The 12,348-nt window shown below is 42.4% G+C and overlaps 1 protein-coding gene across 1 annotated transcript in view; it reads right to left on the bottom strand.

The window, feature by feature from the left end:
• Positions 1–12,348, bottom strand: part of LOC132400766 (potassium voltage-gated channel subfamily KQT member 5-like) — a 307,130-nt gene that overhangs the window by 123,581 nt on the left and 171,201 nt on the right. The gene's annotated exons all lie outside the window — the stretch shown is intronic.

Here is a 12,348-nt window from a genome sequence, read left to right as displayed (position 1 = left end):
GATCCTTATGAAACACACAACGATCCTTATCGATCACACACCGATCTTTATTGATCAGACACCGATCCTAATTGAACAGACACCGATCCTTATCGAACACACACCGATCCTTATCGAACAGACACCGATCCTTATCGAACACACACCGATCCTTATTGAACACACACCGATCCTTATGAAACACACAACGATCCTTATCGAACAGACACCGATCCTTATTGAACAAGCACCAATCGTTATCGAACACACAGAGATCCTTTTCGAACAGACACCGATCCTTATCGAACACACACCGATCCTTATCGAACACACACCGATTCTTATCGATCAGACACCGATTCTTATCGAAATGACACCAATCCTTATCAAACAACACCGATCCTTATCAATCCTTATCAAACAGACACCAATCCTTATCCAACACACACCGATCCTTATCGAACAGACACCGATCTTTATCCAACACACACCGATCCTTATCCAACACACACCGATCCTTATCGAACAGACACCGATCCCTATCGAACAGACACCGATCCTTATCGAACACACACCGATCCCTATCGAACACACACCGATTCTTATTGAACAGACACCGATCCTTATCGAACAGACACTGATCCTTATCGAACAGACACCGATCCTTATTGAACACACCCCGATCCCTATCGAACACACACCGATCCTTTTCGAACACACACCGATCCTTATCGAACAGACTCCAATCCTTATCGAACACACACCGATCCTTATCGAACAGACTCCAATCCTTATCGAACACACACCGATCCTTATCGAACAGACACCAATCCTTATCGAACAGACACCGATTCTTATTGAACAGACACCGATCCTTATCGAACAGACACCGATCCTTATTGAACACACACCGATCCTTATCGAACACACACCGATCCTTATCGAACACACACCGATCCTAATCGAACACACACCGATCCTTATCGAACACACACCGATCCTTATCGAACACACACCGATCCTAATCGAACACACACCGATCCTTATCGAACAGACACCGATCCTTATCGAACAGACACCAATTGTTATCGAACACACACCGATCCTTATCGAACAGACTCCAATCCTTATCGAACACACACCGATCCTTATCGAACAGACACCAATCCTTATCGAACAGACACCAATCCTTATCGAACAGACACCAATCCCTATCGAACACACACCGATTCTTATTGAACAGACACCGATCCTTATCGAACAGACACCGATCCTTATTGAACAAGCACCAATCCTTATCGAACAGACACCGATTCTTATTGAACAGACACCGATCCTTATCGAACAGACACCGATCCTTATCGAACACACACCGATCCTTATCGAACACACACCGATCCTTAGAGAACACACACCGATCCTTATCAAACACACACCGATCCTTATGAAACACACACCGATCCTTATCGATCCTTATCAAACAGTCACCAATCCGTATCGAACAGACACCGATCCTTATCGATCCTAATCAAACACACACCGATCCCTATCGAACACACACCGATCCTTATCGATCCTTATCAAACAGACACCAATCCTTATCGAACAGACACCAATCCTTATCCAACACACACCGATCCTTATCAAACAGACACCGATCCTTATCGAACACACACCGATCCTTATCAATCCTTATCAAACACACACCGATCCCTATCAAACACACACTGATCTTTATTGAACACAACCCAATCCTTCTCGAACACACACCGATCCTTATGAAACACACACCGATCCTTAACAAACAGACACCGATCCTTATCGAATACACACCAATCCTTTTCAAATACACACCTATCCCTATCGAACAGACACTGATCCTTATGAAACACACAACGATCCTTATCGATCACACACCGATCTTTATTGATCAGACACCGATCCTAATTGAACAGACACCGATCCTTATCGAACACACACCGATCCTTATCGAACAGACACCGATCCTTATCGAACACACACCGATCCTTATTGAACACACACCGATCCTTATGAAACACACAACGATCCTTATCGAACAGACACCGATCCTTATTGAACAAGCACCAATCGTTATCGAACACACAGAGATCCTTTTCGAACAGACACCGATCCTTATCGAAAACACACCGATCCTTATCGAACACACACCGATTCTTATCAATCAGACACCGATTCTTATCGAAATGACACCAATCCTTATCAAACAACACCGATCCTTATAGATCCTTATCAAACAGACACCAATCCTTATCCAACACACACCGATCCTTATCGAACAGACACCGATCTTTATCCAACACACACCGATCCTTATCCAACACACACCGATCCTTATCGAACAGACACCGATCCCTATCGAACAGACACCGATCCTTATCAAACACACACCGATCCTTATCGAACAGACTCCAATCCTTATCGAACACACACCGATCCCTATCGAACACACACCGATTCTTATTGAACAGACACCGATCCTTATCGAACAGACACTGATCCTTATCGAACAGACACCGATCCTTATTGAACACACACCGATCCCTATCGAACACACACCGATCCTTTTCGAACACACACCGATCCTTATCGAACAGACTCCAATCCTTATCGAACACACACCGATCCTTATCGAACAGACACCGATCCTTATCGAACAGACACCGATTCTTATTGAACAGACACCGATCCTTATCGAACAGACACCGATCCTTATTGAACACACACCGATCCTTATCGAACACACACCGATCCTTATCGAACACACACCGATCCTAATCGAACACACACCGATCCTTATCGAACACACACCGATCCTTATCGAACACACACCGATCCTAATCGAACACAGACCGATCCTTATCGAACAGACACCGATCCTTATCGAACAGACACCAATTGTTATCGAACACACACCGATCCTTATCGAACAGACTCCAATCCTTATCGAACACACACCGATCCTTATCGAACAGACACCAATCCTTATCGAACAGACACCAATCCTTATCGAACAGACACCAATCCCTATCGAATACACACCGATTCTTATTGAACACACACCGATCCTTATCGAACAGACACCGATCCTTATTGAACAAGCACCAATCCTTATCGAACAGACACCGATTCTTATTGAACAGACACCGATCCTTATCGAACAGACACCGATCCTTATCGAACACACACCGATCCTTATCGAACACACACCGATCCTTATCAAACAGACACCAATCCCTATCGATCAGACAACGATCCTTATCAATCCTTATCAAACACACACCGATCCCTATTAAACACACACTGATTTTTATCGAACACACACCGATCCTTATCAAACAAACACCAATCCTTATCGAACACACACCAATCCTTATCCAACAGACACCAATCCTTATTGAACAAGCACCAATCGTTATCGAACACACACCGATCCTTTTTGAACAGACACTGATCCTTATCAAACACACACCGATCCTTAGCAAACACATTGATGCACCATCAATAACTCACACTGAGACGTAAGGCGAGATATCGGCTTTTATTGACTGGAAGAAGGAACCAGGAGTGAGTGTCTATCATACAATGTCCCGGAGACTGAGGCCGAGCGTCAGGCCTCAGACCTCCTTTATACAGGGGCCTGTGGGAGGAGCCATAGGAGCAGTCAGCAGGGGCGTGTCCAGACAGGCACATAGTTCACCACACACGCACCGATCCTTATCGAACAGACACCGATCCTTATCGAACACACACCGATCCTTATCGAACACACACCGATCCTTATTGAACACACACCGATCCTTATCGAACACACACCGATCCTTATCGAACACACACCGATCCTTATCGAACACACTCCGATCCTAATCCAACAGACAGCGATCCTTATTGAACAGACACCGATCCTTATTGAACAGACACCGATCCTTATTGAACACACACCGATCCTTATCGAACACACACCAATCCTTATCGAACACACACCGATCCTTATCGAACACACTCCGATCCTAATCCAACAGACAGCGATCCTTATCGAACACACACCGATCCTTATCGAACAGACTCCAATCCTTATCGAACACACACCGATCCCTATCAAACACACACCGATTCTTATTGAACAGACACCGATCCTTATCGAACAGACACCGATCCTTATCGAACAGACACCAATCCTTATTGAACACACACCGATCCCTATCGAACACACACCGATCCTTTTCGAACAGACACCGATCCTTATCGAACAGACTCCAATCCTTATCGAACACACACCGATCCTTATCGAACAGACACCAATCCTTATTGAAAACACACCGATCCCTATCGAACATACACCGATTCTTATTGAACAGACACCGATCCTTATCGAACAGACACCGATCCTTATTGAACAAGCACCAATCGTTATCGAACACACAGAGATCCTTTTCGAACAGACACCGATCCTTATCGAACACACACCGATCCTTATCGAACACACACCGATCCTTATCGAACACACACCGATCCTTATCGAACAGACACCAATTGTTATCGAACACACACCGATCCTTATCGAACAGACTCCAATCCTTATCGAACACACACCGATCCTTATCGAACAGACACTAATCCTTATCGAACAGACACCAATCCTTATTGAACACACACCGATCCCTATCGAACACACACCGATTCTTATTGAATAGACACCGATCCTTATCGAACAGACACCGATCCTTATTGAACAAGCACCAATCGTTATCGAACACACAGAGATCCTTTTCGAACAGACACCGATCCTTATCGAACACACACTGATCCTTATCGAACACACACCGATCCTTATCGAACAGACACCGATCCTTATCGAACAGACACCCATTGTTATCGAACACACACCGATTCTTATCGAACACACTCCGATCCTTATCCAACACACACCGATCCTTATCGAACACACACCAATCCTTATTGAACACACACCGATCCTTATCAAACAGACACTGATCCTTATCGAACAAACTCCTATCCTTATGAAGCACACACAGACCCTTATGGATCCTTATCAAACAGACACCAATCCCTATCGATCAGACAACGATCCTTATGAAACACACAACGATCCTTATCGATCCTAATCAAACACACACCAATCCCTATTGAACACGCACCGATCCTTATCAAACAGACACCGATCCTTATCAAACACACACCGATCCTTATCGAATACACACCGATCCTTATCGAACACACACCGATCCTTATCGAACACACACCGATCCCTATCGAACAGACACTGATCCTTTTCGGTCACACACTGATTCTTATTGAACAGACACCGATCCTTATTGAACAAGCACCAATCGTTATCGAACACACACCGATCCTTTTCGAACAGACACTGATCCTTATCGAACACACACCGATCCTCATCAAACACACACCGATTCTTATCGATCAGACACCGATTCTTATCGAAATGACACCAATCCTTATCAAACAACACCGATCCTTATCGATCCTTATGAAACAGGCACCAATACTTATCGAACAGACACCAATCCTTATCGAACACACACCGATCCTTATCGAACACACACCGATCCTTATCGATCAGACACCGATCCTTATCGAACAGACACCGATCCTTATCGAACACACACCGATCCTTATGAAACACACACCGATCCTTATCGATTCTTATCAAACACACACCAGTCCTTAACAAACACACACCGATCATATCGAACAGACACCGATCCTTATCGAACAGACAGCGATTCTTATCGAACAGACACCGATCCTTATCCAACAGACACCGATCCTTATCGAACACACACCGATCCTTATCGAACAGACAGCGATCCTTATCGAACAGACACCGATCCCTATCGAACAGACACCGATCCTTATCGAACAGACACCGATCCTTATCGAACAGACACCGATCCTTATCGAACACACACCGATCGTTATCGAACACACACCGATCCTTATCAAACAGACACCAATCCCTATCGATCAGACAACGATCCTTATCAATCCTTATCAAACACACACCGATCCCTATTAAACACACACTGATTTTTATCGAACACACACCGACCCTTATCAAACAAACACCAATCCTTATCGAACACACACCAATCCTTATCCAACAGACACCAATCCTTATTGAACAAGCACCAATCGTTATAGAACACACACCGATCCTTTTTGAACAGACACTGATCCTTATCAAACACACACCGATCCTTAGCAAACACATTGATGCACCATCAATAACTCACACTGAGACGTAAGGCGAGATATCGGCTTTTATTGACTGGAAGAAGGAACCAGGAGTGAGTGTCTATCATACAATGTCCCGGAGACTGAGGCCGAGCGTCAGGCCTCAGACCTCCTTTATACAGGGGCCTGTGGGAGGAGCCATAGGAGCAGTCAGCAGGGGCGTGTCCAGACAGGCACATAGTTCACCACACACGCACCGATCCTTATCGAACAGACACCGATCCTTATCGAACACACACCGATCCTTATCGATCACACACCGATCCTTATTGAACACACACCGATCCTTATTGAACAGACACCAATCCTTATCGAACACACACCGATCCTTATTGAACACACACCGATCCTTATCCAACAGACAGCGATCCTTATTGAACAGACACCGATCCTTATTGAACAGACACCGATCCTTATTGAACACACACCGATCCTTATCGAACACACACCAATCCTTATTGAACAGACACCGATCCTTATTGAACACACACCGATCCTTATCGAACACACACCGATCCTTATCGAACACACTCCGATCCTTATGAAACACACACCGATCCCTATCCAACACACACCGATCCTTATCGAACAGACACCGATCCCTATGAAACACACACCGATCCCTATCCAACAGACACCGATCCTTATCCAACAGACACCGATCCTTATTGAACACACACCGATCCTTATCGAACAGACACCGATCCTTATCGAATACACACTGATCCTTATCGAACAGACACCGATCCTTATCGAACACACACCGATCCTTATTGAACACACACCGATCCTTATCGAGCACACACCGATCCTTATCGAACACACACCGATCCTTATCGAACACACTCCGATCCTTATTGAACACACACCGATCCTTATCCAACAGACACCGATCCTTATCGAACACACACCGATCCTTATCGAACACACACCGATCCTTATCGAATACACACCGATCCTTATCCAACACACACCGATCCTTATCGAACACACACCGATCCTTATCGATCAGACACCGATCCTTATCGAACAGACACCGATCCTTATCGAACACACACAGATCCTTATGAAACACACACCGATCCTTATCGATTCTTATCAAACACACACCAGTCCTTAACAAACACACACCGATCATATCGAACAGACACCGATCCTTATCGAACAGACAGCGATCCTTATCGAACAGACAGCGATCCTTATCGAACAGACACCGATCCCTATCGAACAGACACCGATCCTTATCGAACAGACACCGATCCTTATCGAACAGACACCGATCCTTATCGAACACACACCGATCGTTATCGAACACACACCGATCCTTATCAAACAGACACCAATCCCTATCGATCAGACAACGATCCTTATCAATCCTTATCAAACACACACCGATCCCTATTAAACACACACTGATTTTTATCGAACACACACCGACCCTTATCAAACAAACACCAATCCTTATCGAACACACACCAATCCTTATCCAACAGACACCAATCCTTATTGAACAAGCACCAATCGTTATAGAACACACACCGATCCTTTTTGAACAGACACTGATCCTTATCAAACACACACCGATCCTTAGCAAACACATTGATGCACCATCAATAACTCACACTGAGACGTAAGGCGAGATATCGGCTTTTATTGACTGGAATAAGGAACCAGGAGTGAGTGTCTATCATACAATGTCCCGGAGACTGAGGCCGAGCGTCAGGCCTCAGACCTCCTTTATACAGGGGCCTGTGGGAGGAGCCATAGGAGCAGTCAGCAGGGGCGTGTCCAGACAGGCACATAGTTCACCACACACGCACCGATCCTTATCGAACAGACACCGATCCTTATCGAACACACACCGATCCTTATCGATCACACACCGATCCTTATTGAACACACACCGATCCTTATTGAACAGACACCAATCCTTATCGAACACACACCGATCCTTATTGAACACACACCGATCCTTATCCAACAGACAGCGATCCTTATTGAACAGACACCGATCCTTATTGAACAGACACCGATCCTTATTGAACACACACCGATCCTTATCGAACACACACCAATCCTTATTGAACAGACACCGATCCTTATTGAACACACACCGATCCTTATCGAACACACACCGATCCTTATCGAACACACTCCGATCCTTATGAAACACACACCGATCCCTATCCAACACACACCGATCCTTATCGAACAGACACCGATCCCTATGAAACACACACCGATCCCTATCCAACAGACACCGATCCTTATCCAACAGACACCGATCCTTATTGAACACACACCGATCCTTATCGAACAGACACCGATCCTTATCGAATACACACTGATCCTTATCGAACAGACACCGATCCTTATCGAACACACACCGATCCTTATTGAACACACACCGATCCTTATCGAGCACACACCGATCCTTATCGAACACACACCGATCCTTATCGAACACACTCCGATCCTTATTGAACACACACCGATCCTTATCCAACAGACACCGATCCTTATCGAACACACACCGATCCTTATCGAACACACACCGATCCTTATCGAACACACACCGATCCTTATCGAACACACACCGATCCTTATCGAACAGACACCGATCCTTATCCAACAGACACCGATCCTTATCGAACACACACCGATCCTTATCGAACACACACCGATCCTTATCGAATACACACCGATCCTTATCCAACACACACCGATCCTTATCGAACACACACCGATCCTTATCGATCAGACACCGATCCTTATCGAACAGACACCGATCCTTATCGAACACACACTGATCCTTATGAAACACACACCGATCCTTATCGAACAGACACCGATCCTTATCGAACACACACTGATCCTTATGAAACACACACCGATCCTTATCGATTCTTATCAAACACACACCAGTCCTTAACAAACACACACCGATCATATCGAACAGACACCGATCCTTATCGAACAGACAGCGATCCTTATCGAACAGACACCGATCCTTATCCAACAGACACCGATCCTTATCGAACACACACCGATCCTTATCGAACAGACAGCGATCCTTATCGAACAGACACCGATCCCTATCGAACAGACACCGATCCTTATTGAACAAGCACCAATCGTTATCGAACACACACCGATCCTTATCGAACACACACCGATCCTTATCAAACAGACACTGATCCTTATCGAACAAACTCCTATCCTTATGAAGCACACACAGACCCTTATGGATCCTTATCAAACAGACACCAATCCCTATCGATCAGACAACGATCCTTATCGAACACACACCGATCCTTATCGAACACACACCGATCCTTATCAAACAGACACCAATCCCTATCGAACAGACACCGATCCTTATCGAACACACACCGATCCTTATCAAACACACACCGATCCTTATCAAACAGACACCAATCCCTATCGATCAGACAACGATCCTTATCAATCCTTATCAAACACACACCGATCCCTATTAAACACACACTGATTTTTATCGAACACACACCGATCCTTATCAAACAAACACCAATCCTTATCGAACACACACCAATCCTTATCCAACAGACACCAATCCTTATTGAACAAGCACCAATCGTTATCGAACACACACCGATCCTTTTTGAACAGACACTGATCCTTATCAAACACACACCGATCCTTAGCAAACACATTGATGCACCATCAATAACTCACACTGAGACGTAAGGCGAGATATCGGCTTTTATTGACTGGAAGAAGGAACCAGGAGTGAGTGTCTATCATACAATGTCCCGGAGACTGAGGCCGAGCGTCAGGCCTCAGACCTCCTTTATACAGGGGCCTGTGGGAGGAGCCATAGGAGCAGTCAGCAGGGGCGTGTCCAGACAGGCACATAGTTCACCACACACGCACCGATCCTTATCGAACAGACACCGATCCTTATCGAACACACACCGATCCTTATCGAACACACACCGATCCTTATTGAACACACACCGATCCTTATCGAACACACACCGATCCTTATCGAACACACTCCGATCCTAATCCTTTTCTTTCTTTCTTTTTCAATCTTTTTATTGATTTTCACATATACACAAAAAAAATAACATAATAATAAGTAAATTATAAATACAATAGACTTGAAATCACATTGATAATAAGATAATAATATCCTACTAAACATCAACAAAAGAAAGTACCTTAATCAAGTCCACATGATTATATGAAAAAAAAACAAATAACCATTAAAAAAGAAAAAAAAAATATTAAAAAATATGTGAGAAAAAATATATATTAAAAAAAAACACTAAACTAAACTAACATAGGCAATAACAACAGTTTACAAGTATAAGATAGTGTCAAAGAACTCCGGAACTCCATACCTGATCATGAATAAGCAGAAAGGTCCGGAAAAGGCCAAATTAATTCATATGAAAATGTCGAATAAACGGTCTCCAAGTTTCTTCAAATTTAATTGATGAGTCAAAAATAGTGCTTCTAATTTTTTCCAAACTCAGATAAGAAATAGTTTGAGAAAGCCACTGAAATGTAGTAGGAGGATTTACTTCTTTCCAATTTTGTAGTATAGACCTTCTGGCCATTAATGTTACAAAAGCAATCATTCGTCTGATTGAGGGGGAAAACTGATTGCCATCTTCATTTGGTATGCCAAAAATTGCAGTAATAAAATGAGGTTGTAAATCTATATTCCAAATTGAGGAAATAGTAGTAAATATATCCTTCCAATAATTATGTAAAGTGGGACATGACCAAAACATATGGGTCAATGAGGCCACTGCTAAATGACATCTGTCACATAGAGGGTTAATATGAGAATAGAATCGAGCAAGTTTATCTTTAGACATATGAGCTCTATGTACAATTTTAAATTGTATTAAAGCATGTTTAGCACATATAGAAGAAGAATTAACCATTTGCAAAATTTTTTCCCATTTATCTGTTGATATGTTGTATTGAAGTTCTTTTTCCCATTCTTGTTTAATTCTAACTGATATTTCTGGTTGTATCTTCATAATCATATTATAAATGAAAGCTACTAATCCCTTCTGACAAGGATTTAAGGTAAAGATCAAATCTGTAGTGTCCATCAAAGTTGAATTAGGAAAAGATGGTAAAACTTTATGTAAAAAATTTCTAATTTGTAAATATCTGAAAAAATTAGATTTAGGTAATTCAAATTTATTAGAAAGTTGATCAAATGACATCAAAGTATCTTCAAAAAAGAGATCACGAAAACATTTTATACCTTTCCTTTTCCATATGTTAAAAGCTTGATCTGTCCAGGAAGGTTTGAAAAAGAAATTAAATAAGATAGGGCTATCAAGAACAAAGTTTTTCAAAATAAAGAACTTACGAAATTGAAACCAAATTCGTAATGTATGTTTAATAACAGGATTAAATATTTGTTTATTAAATTTAACTAAATCCGCAGGAAGACAAGAACCAAGAACAGAGAATAGAGAATATCCCTTTACCTCATTACATTCCAAATTTACCCACTGTGGGCACAGTGGTGAATCCAAATCTAATTTCCAATACAATAAATTACGAATATTATTTGCCCAATAATAAAATCTAAAATTAGGTAAAGCTAAACCACCATCTTTTTTTGATTTTTGTAATTGCTTTTTACTTAACCTAGGGTTTTTATTTTGCCACACAAATGAAGAAATTTTTGAATCAATGCTATCAAAAAAAGATTTAGGAATAAAAACTGGTAGGGCTTGAAATAAATATAAAAATTTCGGTAAAATCATCATTTTGACAGCATTAATCCGACCAATTAATGATAAAAACAAGGGAGACCATCTTGTAGTAAGTTGATGAATTTGATGAAGCATAGGTAAAAAATTCATTCTAAATAAATCTTTATATTTCTTGGTAATTTTTATACCTAGATAAGTGAAGTTATCAGTAACAACTTTAAATGGTGTCCTATCAGTCAATAAAGTTTGTGCATTTAAAGGAAATAATTCACTCTTATCTAAATTTAGTTTATAACCAGAGAAAGTACCAAATTGAACC

Source organism: Hypanus sabinus, chromosome 10 (assembly GCF_030144855.1).
Source record: "Hypanus sabinus isolate sHypSab1 chromosome 10, sHypSab1.hap1, whole genome shotgun sequence".
Classification (NCBI taxonomy): domain Eukaryota; kingdom Metazoa; phylum Chordata; class Chondrichthyes; order Myliobatiformes; family Dasyatidae; genus Hypanus; species Hypanus sabinus.
The sequence above is the reverse complement of the archived record's forward strand: the minus strand, read 5'-3'. Positions and strand labels throughout refer to the sequence as shown.